This window comes from Ovis canadensis, chromosome 8 (genome assembly GCF_042477335.2).
Source record: "Ovis canadensis isolate MfBH-ARS-UI-01 breed Bighorn chromosome 8, ARS-UI_OviCan_v2, whole genome shotgun sequence".
In the NCBI taxonomy this organism is placed as follows: Eukaryota; Metazoa; Chordata; class Mammalia; order Artiodactyla; family Bovidae; genus Ovis; species Ovis canadensis.
In genome coordinates, this window is record NC_091252.1 from 66,718,289 (window position 1) to 66,737,494 (window position 19,206).

At 44.6% G+C, this 19,206-nt stretch overlaps 1 protein-coding gene across 3 annotated transcripts in view; it reads left to right on the forward strand.

The window, feature by feature from the left end:
- Nucleotides 1–786: 786 nt before the first annotated feature.
- The window catches only part of TMEM200A (transmembrane protein 200A), an 89,804-nt gene continuing 71,384 nt past the window's right edge, over nt 787–19,206 (forward strand). Inside the window, exon 1 of one of the 3 annotated variants that reach the window (XM_069598397.1) lies at nt 787–1,816. The gene's annotated coding sequence lies outside the window, so the exon portion shown is untranslated. The remainder of the gene's footprint in view (nt 1,817–19,206) is intronic. The other 2 variants (XM_069598400.1, XM_069598399.1) reach the window with 2 other exon arrangements.

Genomic DNA, 19,206 nt, shown 5'->3' on the forward strand with positions numbered 1-19,206 from the left:
ACACAAATTCACTGCACTAGAATGCCATACTTGTCTTCCAGTCATCAGCTTAAATATATTCAGGAGACCCACAGGTATCCCCTACACCCAGCGCTGGGGGATCGTATGCTCTGTACATGGCAGGGTCGTGGGTGGACTATCTGGTAATCCCGAGTTTTACATAAAACTTTATTTACTGAATTGACCTGCATATATACAATCACCAGTTCGGTCTCTGCCAAATAGGAGGTACCTAGTATAACCTTTAGCAGCTTCCCAGGTGGCAGAGTGGTAAAGAATCCGCCTGCCAATACAGACAACACGGAGACCAAGGTATGATCCCTGGATCAGAAGATCCTCTGCAGGAGGAAATGGCAACCCAAGTCAGTATTCTTGCCTGGAAAATTCCACCTAGCCTGGTGGGCTACAGTCTATGGGATCACAAAGAGTTGGACGACTGAGCGTGCGCGTGCACGCACGCACACACACACACACACACGCACACGTCAGATAACCTTCTTCTCTGTGAATCGGGGATAGTTTGAGGGTAAGGAAGATTAACCCATACTCCTCCTTGGCTGTGACGTTTAGAGTTAAATCTAAGCACTAATCACCGAAGCTCTCAAAGATCCGGTTCGCCCTCGTCCGCCCTACCCATGACCCTCATATCGGGCCATTCTCGAGGGGCTCTTTTCGGTCCTAGATCAGGTGGGCGCTCCAGGGCCGCGTTGATAGTAGACACCGGGTCTGGTTCCGCTTGCGCAGCGCCCTCGCAGCCCGCCAGGGGGACCCCGACCAGCTTAGGCAGAGTCTGATAAGAGAGAGTCCGAGGGGCGTGGAGCGAGAGTCCTGCAGCGTCGGCTCCAGGAATACCCGGAATCAGCCGGGGCTTCCCCACTGGTCCAGGGGCTGGTGGGACCCCGGCTCCGAATCTTGGGGTTCCAGTGAGAGGCGCGCCCGGCTGGTGGGTGTGTCCTTTTCCACCCTCTGGGCTTCCAGCAGGGAGAAGAGCCCCAGAAAGTGGGTATTTTGTTCCCAACGATAGGTTTTGTCTGCGGTGATCCCTGCACAGCAAGGGCAACTTTGAGGCCAGGGTACGCCTCCTGGGGGCTGGGAGTTCGGGGGAGGGGGATTGGGTTTTGTCTGCATCCTCAAGGAGGAGGCTGGCGGCGAACGTGGGGGCGGCAGGGCCTGGGGAGTTCCTGCCGGTCGTGGGCAGCGGGAGACTCGCTCGCACCCGGGTCGCGATCGCGTGGCCACGCTCCTGGAAGCCCGCCCGGCACCCTACGCGCCGCCCCCAGACTCCGCTTTCTGCGACTGGAGCGTGAGGTTCGGTGGGGATCTGTTCAGTGGGGATCTGAGCACTGCTGAAAACTTTTCTCCTCTCAGCCCCCGTGAGTCTTTTGTCTTGTGCGACTGAGAGTCCCTGTCCGCTGCCCGGCGCACCCCGCCGGGTGACCACCGAGGGCAGGAGCTCTCGGACTCCGCGAGCCCTATGGCTGCGGCCGGCGGCCGGGCGACCCGCGGCGGGCACAGCCAGCCGCGCGCCCCCAGCCCAGAGGCCGCCGCCCCCACCCACTTCGGCCCTCCGGCAGCCCTCGCCGCCCGCCCCCTCGCCTGACTCATCCGCCCGCGGTGGCCGCGCCGAGTTCGCTGCCCGAGCCCCGCCGGGATGGGGAGGGAGACCGCGGCTGCCCAAGGCTGCGGAGGTTTCTGCTGACGCCCCCAACCCCGCTGCCTCCTGCGCTCTGCTCGGGAGGCGCCCGACGTCCCACCCACTCCGGGAGTGAGAGCCGTGAGAGGCGACTGGACCCCCGAGGCCCCGCGTTCGGGACAGGTGAGGGGGGAAGGAAAGAATGCTGCCAGGGTTGGGAAGGTGGGTGGGCAATCGGTGCGGTTGAAACGGGGCGCCGCTTCACCACTCTCTCCCTCCCCATCCCACCTCGGCCCCCAGAGTTAGGATAAACACTGTCTCCTGAAGTTTGGAGAATAAACCAAACCCGCCATCAGTTCTGGACTCCCCAGTCCCTGGAGCGCCAGAGGAGCGGTGTAGGGCAGCCTCCCAGGACCCCGGAGCCTTGGAGCGCCTGGCTGGGTTTCTCCAAGCTACACCCTCCTTTGTCTCCGTTCCAGAGTCGGCATTCTCTGTAAAGACGTCCACAGTATTAATTTATAGTAGTCCTTGGCAAGAGCAAAGTGTGGTCAGGGTTTCCTAAAGCAAAATCTGTGTGTGGTAAGATCTTCATAGACAAAATGGAGAGGCGAAGCAATTATTTGCCAAATTGAGCGCTATTCTTCTCTGTATATAATCTGTCCTTAAGAGAAAGGGCTGAGCGTTTGCAAGATTTCCTCCATTAATCATTCTTTTGCTTTAATTAATTGCCCAAGCCAGCATTTCACATTTTGTAGGTACAGGCTCTCTGTGGGTATTTACTGCCACTAGTTTTCCACTGAGAAGTATGTGCCTGTGTGTGTGAATGGTGTATATAATCAGAATAATTCATTATTCGGTACCAGGCATAGGCAATGCCAGAAAGTCAGATGCTTCCCATATATGTAATTTACTCACTGAAGTCAGATCAAGTACACCTTAGCCTGGTGTTGGACTATGTATGTTGGACCTAAGTGTTTATTACCTGTTTTTTTTCTAAAGACCTTCAAAAGTACTTGTGGACACAGAAAGCATTTCTAGAATCGACAACTGTTCTTATTTGTCAGTAAGAATATTGAACTCTTTAGGTTTTGCAGTCAAACCAAGTTCTAAGGTACACTTTTTGTAGTTCTTTATGAAGAACTACAAAATTATGAACAAATATTAACAGCTCTGTGAAAGCTATTAACTTTGCTGGCTTGTCATGTCTTGCTTTACAAAAACACGTAAAATGACCTTCAGTTTGTTATTTGGCCACCAATACCGGACTATATCACCATTTTGTGTAAAGTAGGCTGAACTTCAAAACTTCTCAAACCTTACTTTATTTTTCTACTACTTTTTCCCTATACAGAAGCATCCACTAAAGCATGAAACACTTTAGTTTCATGCCTCTCAGACAGCTTAAGTGAAGGAGTTGTCCTTAACAGAAAATAATGTTTCTTAACTCTTAAAATGTATCTTCTGAAGTGTTAGGAATGATTTTTCTCTAATGAAGTCTTACTATAGAGCTCATTATTGTGAGATGATTTAACTATAATTTGTAACCTGGGTTATAATTAGCTTTGTATCCTAGGCTGGGGAAGCTTTCAGTGAAAGAGAGTTGTGTGGGGAGCATCTGTATGAGGTTTGCAGGCAGCTGACACAAAGAGATTTAACCTGTTGCTTCTGAGTCAGGTTCAGGGAAATACATGTAATATCCAAAGGCTTTCTGGAAGGGATTCTTCAGGAAAGGTCACTGTAAAGTGTGATGGCTGCTCTTTTTATTCCAGTTTAGAGGAATTACTAGTGACGCTTTTGAACATTCCAAGAGTTAGATTGCTATACTTGAACTTTTGTAGCTTCAGCATTTTGACAACAGCTCATTGGACAAAGATAACTACTAGCCTATAGGGGGAGAGGATTCAAACCATTTATTTAAATTTTCTTATTCCCATGATAAATCTCAGCATAAAGGAACAGAAATTTAAGAAAATAGATAAGAACAAAGATAAGAACAGATGTCACTTTCTTATGTTTCTTCAACAAAATTGGTAGATGATAAAATTAAGTCTTCATGGTTATACCTATTACTTATCATATAGAATGTATAGTCTAAAAGAGGAGGCAATTCTAAAACAAATTTCATTTCATGTTACTTTCGCTAAATGAGAGACAGCATGAGGAGTTCAGTCAAACAAAGCACGTTTGGGAAAAGAACTTGTGTAGAGATGGAAAAAATGTGTCTGCAGTAAGACAGACCCTTCATTTTATTAAGGGATATATGATTTGCAGTTTTGTCAAGGGTATTTGTTTCAGGATTTAAGATATGCTTTGTCTGCTAAGATCTGATATGTGTCCAACCACTTAGAAAACATCCATGAACCCTTGTCATGGTGCTAGGTTTGTTGATTGGTGGCAAATTAGCCTCTCCTCCTAGGAGTTTGCAGGCTGGCAGGGAGGGGACTGGGAAACGTGTCAGATCACTGAGCATCTGCAATGGTCCTTGAGCATCAGGGGTCTGGTCCACACTGGATTTCCAAGGGCATTGAATGGGGAGCTGGAAAACCCAAGTTATTATCCTGGCTGAGATACTGGTTCTGTGGCCTTGGATACCTTTCTAGGCTTTTCAGTCTCTCTGCTCTCGTTGGCAGACCAAGGACTTTGGACTTTGATCTTTTCATCCTTTTTGTAGAATGCTGCATGATGAGGAGAAATCCAGATGTGGTGGGGGTGGTGTGGTGAGCAGAGTTTGGGCTGGGGAAAGACAGGCTGGAGATTGCACTGGAGACTGGGGAAGAGTAATGCCCATGATAGTAGGAGGTCAAGGAGACCGGACATCTGGCCCATCACTGATTCTACAAGTTCAAATACATAACAAAATAATGAATTAGCAACATTCACTTAGTCCTTGATGGTTTTCAATGAATTTTTACAGATAATGGCAGTTGATTTTCTTTCTTTCTTTCTTTATTTTTTTATTATTTTAAAATCTTTAATTCTTACATGCGTTCCCAAATATGAACCCCCCTCCCACCTCCCTCCCCATAACATCTCTCCAGGACTAATTTCACAGAGCATGTTTGTGCCAATATGCTCCATTGCTTTTTTGCAGGATCTGTAGAGACAAGAGAAGCTAGAACACACTTTGGAAACCTTGTGTAAATAGGAGACAGAGATAAGGGTGGCATCAGATTTTAGTAGAGTTTCAAATGTATGAGGAAAAGTTTAGGTTATATTCTGGAAGATGTATGTGTGCTAAGTTGCTTCAATTGTGTCTGATTCTTTGTAATCCCAAGAACTGTAGCCCACCCGGCTCCTCTGGCCATGGAATTCACCAGGCAAGAATACTGGAGTGTGTTGCTCCAGGGGATTTGCCCCGCCCAGGGATCAAATCCACATCTCCCCCACTGCAAGAAGATTCTGTTGAGCCACTGGGGAAGCCCATACTGGAAGTTAAGAATCTCCAATTGTGATATTAAGGCCTGAAACATCTGAAATTCTGATTGTTAATCTTTAGTTTGATTACTCCTGTTCAGGGCTTCCTCCTCATCTCATTCCCCTCCCCATCCCCAGCAGGAATTCTGGTGATTTGAGTATTATAGTCATGGATAGTGAAAGTGAAGTCGCTCAGTCGTGTCTGACTCTTTGCGACCCGTGGACTGTAGCCCACCAACCTCCTCCATCCATGGGATTCTCCAGGCAAGAATACTGGAGTGGGTTGCCATATGGATAAGACTCTTCCAAAAACTTTGAGTGCAATTGGAAAAAGAAAATTCTCATATAAAGATGGGCATTCTTGGGCCATTGTGCTATTAATCAATGGAATATGTTCCAGTAGCAAGTTATTCTTTGGAAATTTTGTCACCAGACGTGAAATTACACAAAATTCATGGAGTGTGAACAAAGTGTGAAGATGTGGACATGTAAGTTCCTTTCTACAGTGTCCTTGTCACTCTGCTCCAGACATTAAGCACACTAATGGGGGTCAAGTCCCCTCCCCTTTACCCTGTGTTCCTGCAGAAGAGAGTTATCAGGATTCATCTGGTTATGCACACGAGGAACCTACATTTAACTGTGTTAAGCAAAAGAAAAAAAAACGAAGTATATTTATTGGCTCATGTGACTGGAAAGTCCAAAGGTGAACTTTGCTTTAGTCACGGCTGGAACACAGAGCCTCATGGCTGGAACACACACCCTCTCTCTCTCCCTGCTTCTCAGCTTCTCTTCTTTCTGAATCAGCTTCATTCTGAGGCCCCTTTCCATGTGTTCCACGTGCTGAGAAAGGTGAGCACTGGTAGTTCCAAACCTGCATTCCTGGGCTTTTGATCCATAAGAAGAGAAGACCTGTCTCTTCCAGGTCCCATTTATGGAAGTCTTCTAAAAGGTCTCTGATTGGCTGTGCTTGGTGGTCATTGACTCAGTCTCCATGTCCAACCAAGAGTTCTGCTGAAATAGTCTTGGACTGGATGGAGTGCCCAACCCTGTTTGTATGTGGTGCTGGTGCTGGTGGTGGGGTGGGGCAAAGGACTGGGAGGGGCACCACGACGGACAGTTCTGTCAAGATCATATAGATCCCCCAAACTTATGAGGCTGCCAATCAAAAGCAGCATCTCTATTACTGGGGAGGATTGCTCCCTCCTTTTTGGGGATAGCCTCCTGGACAATGATGTGAACTTTGTGTGTAGAGGCAACTGAGATGCCCAAGGCCATGCAAATTCCAGAAATGGGACCTTTCTCCCAGCCAAGGCAAAATCAGGAGATGAAATAGTTCTTTCCTTGTCTAGACTTTCATAATAGGATCCAGAGGATTACGGAGTGAGGAACCCACCATTTATCCATGTCCATGTGCTTTTAGGAAACGCCTTTGTGCCCTATTTTCAGCCTAAGGATTTTATTTTCAAAAGCCTTGGTCATCCTGGGATCATGAGATTGGAGACCCCCTACTTTGGGCATTACAAGATCTAGTGACACAGTGACAGTTTGAACAAGGAAGTAAAGAGATGAACATAGAACTATTGTTTAAACAGGTTTGTTGAGATTGTGGGAACTGGGCAGAGAGGAGGCAGTGGGCAGAGATTAGGGTTATCACTTAGGAGGCCTAAGATGATTGGTCCCAAGCTAAAATATTGGCTTGTGTGAGCAACTTTATGAAGGTCTGATGAGGACCAAGGAGCCTTTGTGTTGACAGAAGCATTGGAAGGATAAAACAAATCAGAAGGGAGAAGACCAGAAGGTAGGCTGGGTCAGTAGGTGAAGTGGCTGTGTGTTGTACATTTGTTCATAGCAAATGGGCTGTATCAAGAGGCGTCCTGTAGCCACCACACATCCTAGGGGCAAAGCCTTTATATGTGTAGCACTGACATTTCTCAAAGGCATACCTAGTGTGCCAGGTCCCATCTTACATGCTTTACATCCATTACTCATAAAAGCCCTCTAAGGTGAGAAAACAGAAAGTAAGGGAAGTAAATGACTTGCTCAGGGTTATATGGTCATTAAATGGATTCAAATCCTGGCAGTCTGAAACAAAAGCCTGCACTTAAACTATGCAACACCGTCTTCAAAGTCAAGATAAAAACCCAGTACATTAGGCCAAATTGAAGGATGAGTGCCAAACTGGACCATCTGATGGGCATCCAGACTGCCAGGAATACAGGTCAGACAGAGGGGATGGAATGGAGGCTATTGGGGTGAAGAGGTAGAGTATTGGGGTTCAGTAGCAAACTTAAGGCCTGAGTAAGAAGGGCACAGGCATAGATTCTTGGCTTGGGGTTCGGGTGCAGTGAGGAACGTGGGTAGGAACAGCTCAGGAAGTTGAACAGGTGGGGAGATCAATAGAACAACTAGAGCCTGATTGTTGATCTGAGGCCAGGAACTCTGCCATCTGCCTCGGTTTAAATATCCTTCGTGATGGAAGTCAATACAAATACAGCATGGGCAGCTCCTTGGAGGGAGACGGAGTTCTATTAGTTTGTCAGGCACTATTGGGGAAAAAAGAGCTGACATTTGTAGAGCATCTGCCATGTGCCTTCTATACATAATCTCATCAAATCTTCATTAGAGTGCTGGGAGGAGATGTATTGTGGCTTTTTGTTGTTGTTGTTGAGCCAGGAAATGAAGGCTTAGAGAGGTTAAATTACTTGCCTAAGCTCCTGGAGCCAGACTGGAAGTTGAAGGAGCTGTCATGGAAACCGAAATCTATCTGTATCTCAGCCTCATCCTGAGTCTTCAGGGAATCATCCTGCTTCCAGCAGGGCAAGGTCAAAGTCTGGGCCATAGACTTGGGGAAGTCAGCAAAGGCATATGATTGGAAAGGGAGATTGTGAGTTGAACATTCAGACATTTGAACGGGAGCTGAGAGCAGGTCATCTGAACAGAATTGTCCAGCAGGACTGTATCTGGCGTTGGCAGAAAACTCAATAACCTAGTAGATTTTTCCCCTCAGTGCAGGATCTCTATCATTACGCAGGATAGATACGTCAGCAAGTCAGATGTTTGGAGGGCTTAATTTTAGTTACTGATTTCAGTTGAAGAGAAGGGACCTTTGCCAGCTGCCATGGCCTGAATTTACCTTTAGACATGCAGGTACTTTTCCCAGAAATATGATAAATAAAAAATAGATACATAGAGGAAGAGCGTTAGCACATACTCAATGTCACAAGAATGTAGAATACACTCCAGCTATTAATGTCCATCTTGAAGATGCTCTAAATGATGACATATTTAGAGTTATTTACTGATGAAATATGAGTGATATATCATTTCCCAACAAATTCAAGGTCAAATTGGTCACCGTGTAAATTTGACTGGATGTAGGTGTTTGCCGTGTGCAGTGAACTCTGTATACATATGGTAAGAAGAAGCGGAATGAGAAGGTACCTGAGAAGAAATATTTGAGACATATTTTCGAGACTCCGTAGCTCATTTGGAGAGGTAAGACAATCATGTTTAAAATGTTAAAGCAGCACAATAGAATAGTATGATTTTAGAGTTGACGGGATCTTTCAGACAGTGATCAAGATCACAGTGCTAGCCAGTATTATGAAGTACAAACTTATTAGGAGCAGTTGAACATAAATGTTATGGAAACTAAAAAGACTGGAACTGTCTGAGCCTGGAAGACAGATTAGGGGAGGCTTCCTAGAGGAGGCAAGTTCTGATGAGTATGTGACAGAAGGGGTTTTCAGGTAGCATGCTACTGCTGCTGTTAAGTCACTAAGTTGTATCTGACTCTTTTGCGACCCCCACGGACTGTAGCCCACCAGGTTCCTCTGTCTTTGGGATTCCCCAGACAAGAATACTGGAGCAAGTTGTCATTTCCTTCTCCAGAGGATCTTTCTGACCCACGGATTGAACGCACGTCTCCTGTTTGGCAGGTGGATTCTTTACCACTGAACCACCTGGGAAGCCCAAGGTAGCATGACCAGGAACTTATCAATATCCTGCAGCCAGAGACCACTGGGAAATGACTTGTAGTTGAACAGGTTATGTTTGCTACTTGTTACAGTGAGGGAAAGTGTACACTACAGGAAAACATGGAGCGTTGCAGTAAATGTTAGAAATGAGTGATTATAAGATTTGGTCTTGTAAGTGATTTGGAAGAGGGTTTAAAGAAATAGGACTTTGCTCTGCATTGAGGCAGAAATAATCTTATGAGTTTGTATCTTAATAAGTCTTATCTAGAAGGAGCAAGACTAGAGAGGCTAAGACTATAACTGGCAAAGATGCAGCAAACATTCATTAGCCAGATTCGGAGACTACTGGTCATTTAGGGGGTTGGATATTTGTGTTTTTGTGTTCAGATAGGATACCACAGTGCTCTTCTTTTTGTCCTGATCCATCACAGTCACAGAGTGGCCTTATCTGGTACTGATGCTCTGTGAAATTATTTCCATCCAACAAGAGAGCCCCAGGGCCAGCTCCTAGACGCCTATGCTACTTTTGTGCTCTTTCATAAACTGGAAATTACATTCCACAGTGTATCTGATTTTATGCACTGACCAAGATACCCATTTACAATAAGAGCCTGTTAGTGAATACTTCTTTGGGGGGTTATTGAGGTGATTTTCTTCCTATTCTGTAAAATTGTATTTAATGCTAACAGCATTTATTAAGTTCTCACTGTTTACTAGGTACCCTGTAAGATTCCAGGGATGTCAAGATAACAAGGATCTCAAGAATCTCATAATCTAATGAGAAAACCACATGTGAATCAGTGATTGTGATGCATTGAAATAAAACTGGTAGACATATGAGAATAGGTAAAGAATAACAGGGGCTTTGGGGATGAAAGTGATGCTGAGAAAAAGCAGGCTCTTCTGCAAACAGTGAGCTAATCGCAGAGGTGCTGAATAGGTTGGCAACTGCTGAGGCATGTTTGCAGTTTTGAGAATCAGCATCTTTGGGTTGAAATGCAGTATGAATTCAAAGATTCTCCATCCTCTCTCTAAGCTGATCTTGGCATAGAAGAGGCACACATTTTTGGCTCACTTGGCAAACCAAGTATCAGATCAGCTCAATGCAAGAATGAGAACATACATGTGCAAGCATTTGTGATACAGTCGGGTTACTTATTAAAAGGAAAACTCCCACAATTATGGAGAGGATCTACATGGTTAACACCAGGCTATGGCCATTTATGTTTAAAGGCTCCTCTATGTTAGAAACTGTTAAATCATACTAAAAATGATCAACCTGGTAATTACGAGACAAGGCTGGGTGCTTTATGAACTATACCTGTTATTACCCTTAGAGAGAGTTATTGGTATGTAACTCAGTGGATTTGTGGCACTAATCTATGGGCTTCACATCTACAGGGATGGATACGAAGGTGTAGCCTGGGATTCCCATGAATTTAAGATCAGACACGTTAACAAATTAGAGGTAACCCTAACCAATCTAACATTGGTATGATCCCAATGGGTCAAAGATCTGTATTCTACTGGTATGACCACTTAGCAGCTTGTGTGTGTGTGTGTGTGCCTTCAATGGGGTTAGAGGATGTAATTGACCATATCTAAGCCTTAACAGGGAGAAGACAATGGCAACCCGCTCCAGTGCTCTCGCCTGGAAAATCCCATGGACGGAGGAGCCTGGTAGGGTATAGTCCATGGGGTCACGAAGAGTCGGACACAACTGAGTGACTTCACTTTCACTTTTCACTTTCATGCACTGGAGAAGGAAATGGCAACCCACTCCAGTGTTCTTGCCTGGAGAATCCCAGGGGTAGGGGAGCCTGGTGGGCTGCCGTATGTGGGGTCGCATAGAGTCGGACACGACTGAAGCAACTTAGCGGCAGCAGCAGCAGCAGGGTTACTTAGCATTTCTGAAGGATGTTATTGTTTCTAATCGTAAAAGTATACATGTTTCTAATGAAAACTTTGGAAAATACGTTATGTATTTTTAAAAATCAGGGAGAAAGTTTGCCTATAATCCCATGACCCAAAAGTACCCATAACATTTTGGCATTTTTCTTCCTCTTTATTTTTAATGAAGTTTTTCCATAGTTAAATGCGCTCTGTTTGCTTAACCTTATGTCCTAAATATTTTCCAGCTTCTCGGAAAGCTTTATTAATGTTGTATAATATTTGATTGCATGATTTACCATAATTTATTAACTGTTCCCTTAAAATTGGACCTTTAGGCTGTTTCCAAATATCTGGTATTATAACTGACATTTTGATGAAATCTTTGTTCATATTTCAGAGTATTTCTTTAAGGAAGATCCATGGAAGGGTAATTCCAGGGTCAAAGAGTAAGAATACTTTAAGACCTTTGGTACTTACTGCCAAACCAATTTTCAGAGTAGGTGAACTTGTGATTGCCAGTGCACAGAAATCTCCTCTCACCTGTCTGCATGAGGGGTTATTTATTTTTTTCTTAAGTGAGTAGCAGTTTTGCCAATTGTTGATTTTGTTCCTTTGTTACCAAGACCTCTCCTTTAGAATGGTGATTGGTCAGATGTTGCGATGAGTCACTCCATTAAAAAAAAATTGTTCACAGAGTGGGCCTGAATATCCATATAGGGGCCCATGACAGAGAGAACATTAGTTTGTGAATGATTTCTTAAAGCCAGCGACAGGCAGGCACATCTTGTAAGGGTACTCTTCCTACCTTCGTGTGGAGCACCTCCTAGTGAAGGTGATGCTGGACAAAGGCCCCGCTTTTCGGGCCAAAATCCTCTGCCAACTCTGTCTCTGTAGTTTGGCGGTTGGGTGCTTGGACTCCTAGACTCCTGGAACATTTGGGATCATTGTGCTTGTGGTTCCTACGCTGTTGGAAGGGGCTGTTACTCCGGGAGCATGGGTCTGTGTCTATTTCATTCACACTGTTCTCTGAGCAGATGACCCAGGAGCAGGTTGTGCTGGTGGGTACAATGTGAGGTCGGCTGCGCCCTAATGTAACATGTGGACACCTGAGAGATACCCCCTCCCCAAAGCCCTCTGCCCTCTTAGTCACTGATCCCCCCCCACCAAACAAGTCAAGCAAAGATACTGAATTTTGAACCTTCTGGGTTTACTCCCTTTCCCAAAGACTAGCCAACCATATCAAAGTATCTCATTTTCAGAGTGATAACCCTTGCTTTATTCCACAAGAAGGAGGAACTTGGGGTTTACTCAAACCTCCACGGGGTGTTTTGTTGCCCAAAACATTGCTTCAGACTACAAGGGAACTATTGAACTTACCGCCGCAGTCAGTTTGAGGTGGTTTTTGAGGTCCAATTTCAGTTTTTTCCAACTGCTATTTTGCTGCAGAAATAATTTACAACTACAATAAAAATACTTCTGGTTTTCTTCTAAAAGTTGGAGGAGAAAATTATTAGAGTGTTATGATTCCATTTTCTTTTGCGGATCTCAGTCAATAATTTTGAGCAAAATTGTTTTCATTCATTTGTTCACCAAATCATTATTTAGTGAGATTCATTTAGCAGTTGCTGTTGAATCATATTTATGACCCATTTTGTCAAATATGAGGTCATCTTATACATGGTAATGTAGAAAAACAGGGAGGAAATCATGACCTAAACATTTATTGGTTGCTTTCTGATGAGACATATGAAAGTTCTCATAGCTTGCATAAAGTAGTACCCAAAGTACCCAAGCTCTGTAGGAAGCTCATTAATTAATAATTGATTCAATAAATGTTACATGCTGGTAACGGGATATGGCAGGCATCAAAACAAAGGTTGTGGTGGAGTGTACATCTAAGTGGGAAAGACAGGTCTGCTTCAGAGAGTAGAAGGTGCTTGTGAGGAAAGTAAGGAATCTAATGAATAGAGTGCCTGGGTTTTTGTAGATCGAAGGGTAGGAAAGACTTCTCTGTGTTCGAGACATTTGAATTAAGACCAGTCTTGCATACTGGGGAGGGGTGTGTGCATGCATGCTAAGTCATGTCCAGTCATGTCCAGTTGTGTTCAACTTTTTGCGACCTTATGGACTGTAGCCCACCAGGTTCCTCTGTCTATGGGATTCTCCAGGCAAGAATACTGGAGTGGGCTGCCATGCCCTTGTCCAGGAGATCTTCCCAACTCAGGGATTGAACCCACATCTTCTGCAGCTCCTGCATTTCAGGTGGATTTTTTACCACTGAGCCACCGAGGAAGCGCATTGGGGAGGGGAACTAGGCTTTATTCTCAGGGCACTGGGAAACCATTAGGAAGTTTTTCTTTTGGAGCATGATGTTTGAGGTCATTTATTAAAAATAGGGTTGAGGGAGTTTCCTGGCTAAGTGGTTAAGACTTTGCCTTTCAATGGAGGGGATGTATATTTGATCCCTTGTTGCGGGGCTAAGGTACCACACACCACAGGGTGCAGCCAAAAATTAAAAACCTAATCACAGGGGTTGAGATTAAGAATGTTAAGCAGTTCCTCACTGTGATGATCGTATTGGAAGCGGGAACGAAAGTGGCATTCGCACTTAGAAACTTCTTGGGTTGTTCTGTTCAAGGTGTTCCCTATATCATTAAGTGGCTGAAAACATTCCATAAACAGTATGCATATGTGTGAGTGAATGCTAAGTCACTTCAGTAGTGTCTGACTGTGACCCTATGGACTATAGCCCGCCAGGCTCTTCTGTCCATGGGATTCTCCAGGGAAGAATACTGGAGTAGATTGCTGTGCCCTCCTCCAGGGGATCTTCTAGACCCAGGGACTGAACTCATGTCTCTTATGTCCCCTCATTGGCAGGCCTCTATCACTAGCACCACCTCCAAAAACAGTATATCCACCTTCAACAGTATATCACCCTTCATAAACAGTATTCAGTTCAGTCGCTCAGTCATGTCCGACTCTTTGTGACCCCATGAACCGCAGCATGCCAGGCCTCCCAGTCCATCACCAACTCCCGGAGTCGACCCAAACCCATTGTCCATCGAGTCGGTGATGTCATCCAACTGTCTTATCCTTTGTCGTCCCCTTCTTCTCCTGCCCTCAATCTTTCCCAGCATCAAGGTCTTTTCAAATGAGTCCCTTCAAAAAGCTTTTAATATAAATACAAATATTTGTTTATCCATAGAATATAAACAGCTTAATGAGTCAGCCAGGAAGTTCTTATGTAAAGCTTTAAAAAAAAAAAGCTGTTCCTAGCATAGTTGCGCTTCCCTGGTAGCTCAGCTGGTAAAGAAGCCACCTGCAATGCAGGAGACCCTGGTTCTACTCCTGGGTCAGGAAGATCCCCTGGAGAAGGGGTAGGTTACCCACTACAGAATTCTAGGGCTTCCCTGGTGGCTCAGATGGTAAAGAATCCGCCTGCAGTGAGGGAGACCTGGGTTCAGTCCCTGGGTTGGGAAGATCCCCTGGAGGATGGCATGGCAACCCACTCCAGTATTCTTGCCTGGAGAATCCACATGGACAGGGGAGCCTGGCGAGCTACAGTCCATGGGTCACAGAGTCGGACACGACTGAGCAACTAAGCACAGCACAGCATAGCGACTTGTGTATGGTATGCATTCAGTAACTATTTGCTGAATCAGTTACATTAAATCTTCTATACTGTCATACAGTATCATCCTAGGATATAGAATCACATTGAAGTCACAGTATTTTTATGAAAAGACCAAATAATATCTTTGGAAAAAAATTAGATAAAATGTTTAGTGTACTATGAATATTAATGATTTTCAGTTAGAGTCAAAATTAATAGTTGAAATATTGAATATAAATATCTAATACACAGCTATAATTATCTTCTTTAAATACTTCTCACCACACAGTATAGGTGGAAATCTCTGCAAAGTCCACACATTAGATAAAGATTTTGCTAGTATCAGTTGGTTTTTTCCCACTCTATTTAGCACATGTGAAAATTCCTTATTTATTTTATGAATCTCCCAATTGTTGAACCAACCTCTGTTCAGAACTCTCCTGCCAGCCCCCATAGAATGGAATATAGATGGTGATAGCATATCATTAGTGATGTTTGTTAATGAATGTTTAACTCAGTGTCTTCCAGGAGATTGAGTTCAAAATATCCTCTCTGAGTCATCAGACATTTATGGAGAGTGTGCCAAGTGCCGTCCATTGTGGTCAGTTCTGGGAGTTAACAGGCTTCTTACAAGGAACTCACAGTCCAGGGGGCAATTTGGTCAGGACTTAGAGCAAAGAGGAGAGTTTTGAAAGATGATCTTTGGGTGGTGTCCCTGAGTCTAAGCTTGGGGAAAGGAGAGAGTAGTGAGTGAAGCCGTGTATTACTTCACAGAAGTCTTCAGTGTAGAATTTGGTTAAGTGTTTTTCTTAAAGACAGATTACGAAAAGAAGACAAAGATGAAAAAGGCAGCATGTGCCTTGCATCTGTAGGTAACAGGGCCACCTGTGTCCTGATTCTCATTTCTGTTGAGATTACTGTGGGGATTCCCCAGCTGTCAGTGACTCAGTGTTCATTTGGCACTGACTGCAACATGCTCCTCACTTCAACACCAGGCCCCATGAAACCCGCCCCCTTGGCTCACAAGCCTTGGGATCTACCTCATGGCCTCCGCTCCTCCTGACCCTCACAGACTCCTGCAGCTTTATTTTTTTTTGACTGCACTGTGCAGCACATGGCATCTTAGTTCCCTGACCAGGGATTGAACCATATCCCTGCATTGGAAGCACAGAGTCTTAAACACTGGACCACTAGGGGAAGTCCCCACATATTCCCGCAGCTTTAGATTGGCAGATTCTTGATTCTGCTGCCTTCTTGGTTGCTAGCAGAGCATCACTTATTCATTGCTTTGTTCATTCATTCACTCATTCATTCTTTCAATAACTACTTTTTCTGAGTATCTACTCATTTAAACACTGGCTATATAATGGAAAACAAAGCCAAGTTCCTCTCTTTATGATCCCTACATTCAAGTTGGAGGAGACAGCCAATGTGTGTATAGTTGTAATGACAAATATTAAGAATGAAGCCCAGCTTAGGAACAGAGAGCACTGGGATGAGGGTAGAGGGGAGGGTAGTATAGCCTAGACACAGAAAGCCTCAGGGATCAGTCTGAAATTTGAGCAAAGACCTGATTGAAAGGGAGGGAAGGAGTCATTAGAATGTCTGGGTGGGAGGAGAGCTCCAGGCTGAGAGCAGGAAGTGCAAAGGCCAGAGGAGGCAGCAGGAGAGGTGGGAGTAAGCTTGGAATGTTTGAATAGCAAAGAGGCTGGTGTGATTAAAACAATGCAAGAGTTTATAGAGGGCCTTGGGACCTTGAGGGAACTCTGGACTTTACTCTGAGAAGCAAGGAAGCACCTGCCAGGATCCTAACCTACCCTGGAAGCTTTGTTAGGCCCAATCCTCATAGAATTAACTAGTTTCAGGAAGGAATATGCAGTGAATGGAGGCCTATTCCTCTCCTGTAGGCCCTGCCTGATGGGCCTGAACTCCAACTCAAGATTCTGGAAAGTGATGTGATCAAAGGAGAGCAACATTGACAAAGACTTTGAAGCAAGGATAACCCAGAGAATTTCAAAGGGGATGTTTTGCTTTGGGTGTGAGCACAATTTTGTTGTGGATAGAAAACAGTATGCATTCACAGATTCAGTGCCCTGAGGAGACTTTTTCTTTTTTTTTTTTTTTTTTGAGACTTTTTCATACAGTAAGAAATCTGAAGACTGGAGAACCCGTCCACTTTCGCTAAATTTCACTTACTAAGTATTTGATGCAGATACAAGATTAAAATCCAGGCCTGACTCTCGAGGAAAGGGGTGATGCACGTGGATTAAGGAAGAGAAACAATATGAAATCTGGCCTGAGATTAGCTACCTAATAAGAACCAGAACTGTCAGGGTTAGTGACTTGGAGCATGCCCAGAAAGTCTCCTTAAACATCAGCATTCATTTGGTCAACAGATGCCCGTCGAGCAACTGCTGTGTTCTCGGCACGACTGTGTGTGATGCTGGGGGAACAGGGAGCTGTGTTCACAGGGGGAACAGGAAGCTGGTAGAGGCAAATAATAATAATAATGTCATAAATAGTAAGTGTGGTTCATAACATGAAAACACATAGGCTACTAGGAGAGAAGGTCATGAGTCAGAGGGGAAATGAAGGTTTCCCTGAGAAATGTCTTGTTAAGATAGGACCAGAGACCAGAGGAGCTTGTCTGGAGAAGATCCTTGCCAGAGAGAAAAACCCAGGCAGGAAGGTTGAGAAAGGAAAGAGCTGGGTTGTTTTTGAGAAACAGGGAGCTAGTTGTGTTATGGGATCAAGTCAGCCTAGGAGAGAGGGTGGAAGGAAAAGTTGTAAGCTGGGCCAGCGCCATCATGTAGTGTCCTGAGGGAAATGGAAATCCAAAGAGCCAGTTTTGAGAAAAAGAGGATTGACAAATGAATTTGGATATCATTCTAGGAGTTTCCTGGTGAAGGGGCTGGAGGAAGCAAGAATACATAAAGGAGATAACAGGGCGTTGGATTGGGTGGTGGCAGAGATGAGAGAAGTGGAGAGAGAAAAGGGAGGTTTGGAAGGCAGAACCAGTGGAACTTGGTAACTGATAGCACATGGGAAATTGTGGTCCAGGATGCTCCAAGATTTTAGCAGGGATGGTGGTAACATTCACATAGGTGAGAAAGACTTTTCCCAAGTTCCATTTATGAGTTCAGTTTTGGACATATAACATTTGAGTTATAGGTGAGATATCTCAGAGGAAAGGGCAAGTAGGCGTTTGGACAGATGGGTGTGGAGCTTAGGTGATAAATTTAGAAAGGGCACATACATTTGAGAGTCTTTAGCCTGTAGTTGGTAATAAAGTCATGCAAAGAATAGAGACTGAACAAAGAAGGTGACTGAGGAGCATGCTTTGGGATTTCCACCTTAAAGGGTGGTCAGAGAAACATACAGAGAAGTATTAGTAGCAGCCCTGGAAGTAGGAGAAAAGCCAGGGGTGTGATGTCACTGATGAAAGTCACATGATATTAGTGAAAAAGTTTGTTTGCACATGCTTCTTACTGAGCCAGTGCAACCATAGTGTAGCCTCTAAGTTTTGGGTGAGATGAGATTAGAAGTTACTGATTTTTTTTTTTTTAATTCCATGGGCATAGTTGTTGATACTAAATTAGAATAGAATAAATGCTTAAATCACACCTTCACAATAAAAAGATAGAATAGCTTATCTGAAGGTCAGTTTCTTCATTATCATGTTCATTGCTCATCTATTTCTGCTATCAATTCCATCGCTGCCTTCCACTTTAATAAGTCTTTGAACTTTGTAAAGTATTTGCACATATACTTTTAACAAATTGAAATATAATTGATGTGTCAGGTCAGTTCAGTTCAGTCGCTCAGTCGTGTCCGACTCTTTGTGACCCCATGAATCGCAGCACGCCAGGCTTCCCTGTCCATCACCATCTCCCAGAGTTCACTCAGACTCACGGTCCATTGAGTCCGTGATGCCATCCAGCCATTTCATCTTTGGTCGTCCCCTTCTCCTCCTGCCCCCAATCCACTACACAGTGATTTAATATATGTATGTATTGTGAGATGCTTACCCCAGTCAGTTCAGTTCAGTTCAGTTGCTCAGTCGTTCCGACTCTTTGCAACCCCATGAATCGCAGCATGCCAGGCCTCCCTGTCCATCACCATCTCCTGGAGTTCACTCAGACTCACGTCCATTGAGTTTGTGATGCCATCCAGCCATCTTATCCTCGGTCGTCCCCTTCTCCTCCTGCCCCCAATCCCTCCCAGCATCAGAGTCTTTTCAATGAGTCAACTCTTCGCATGACGTGGCCAAAGTACTGGAGTTTCAGCTTCAGCATCATTCCCTCCAAAGAAATCCCAGGGCTGATCTCCTTCAGAATGGATCTCCTTGCAGTCCAAGGGATTCTCAGAGGTCTTCTCCAACACCACAGTTCAAAAGCATCAATTCTTCGGCGCTCAGCTTTCTTCACAGTGCAACTCTCGCATCCATACATGACCACTGGAAAAACCATAGCCTTGACTAGACGGACCTTAGTTGGCAAAGTAATGTCTCTGCTTTTAAATATGCTATCTAGGTTGGTCATGACTTTTCTTCCAAGGAGTAAACATCTTTTAATTTCATGGCTGCAGTCACCAGCTGCAGTGATTTTGGAGCCCCCCAAAATAAGTCTTACTGAATTAGCATCTATCACAACACATAGTTACAACTTTTTTTTCTT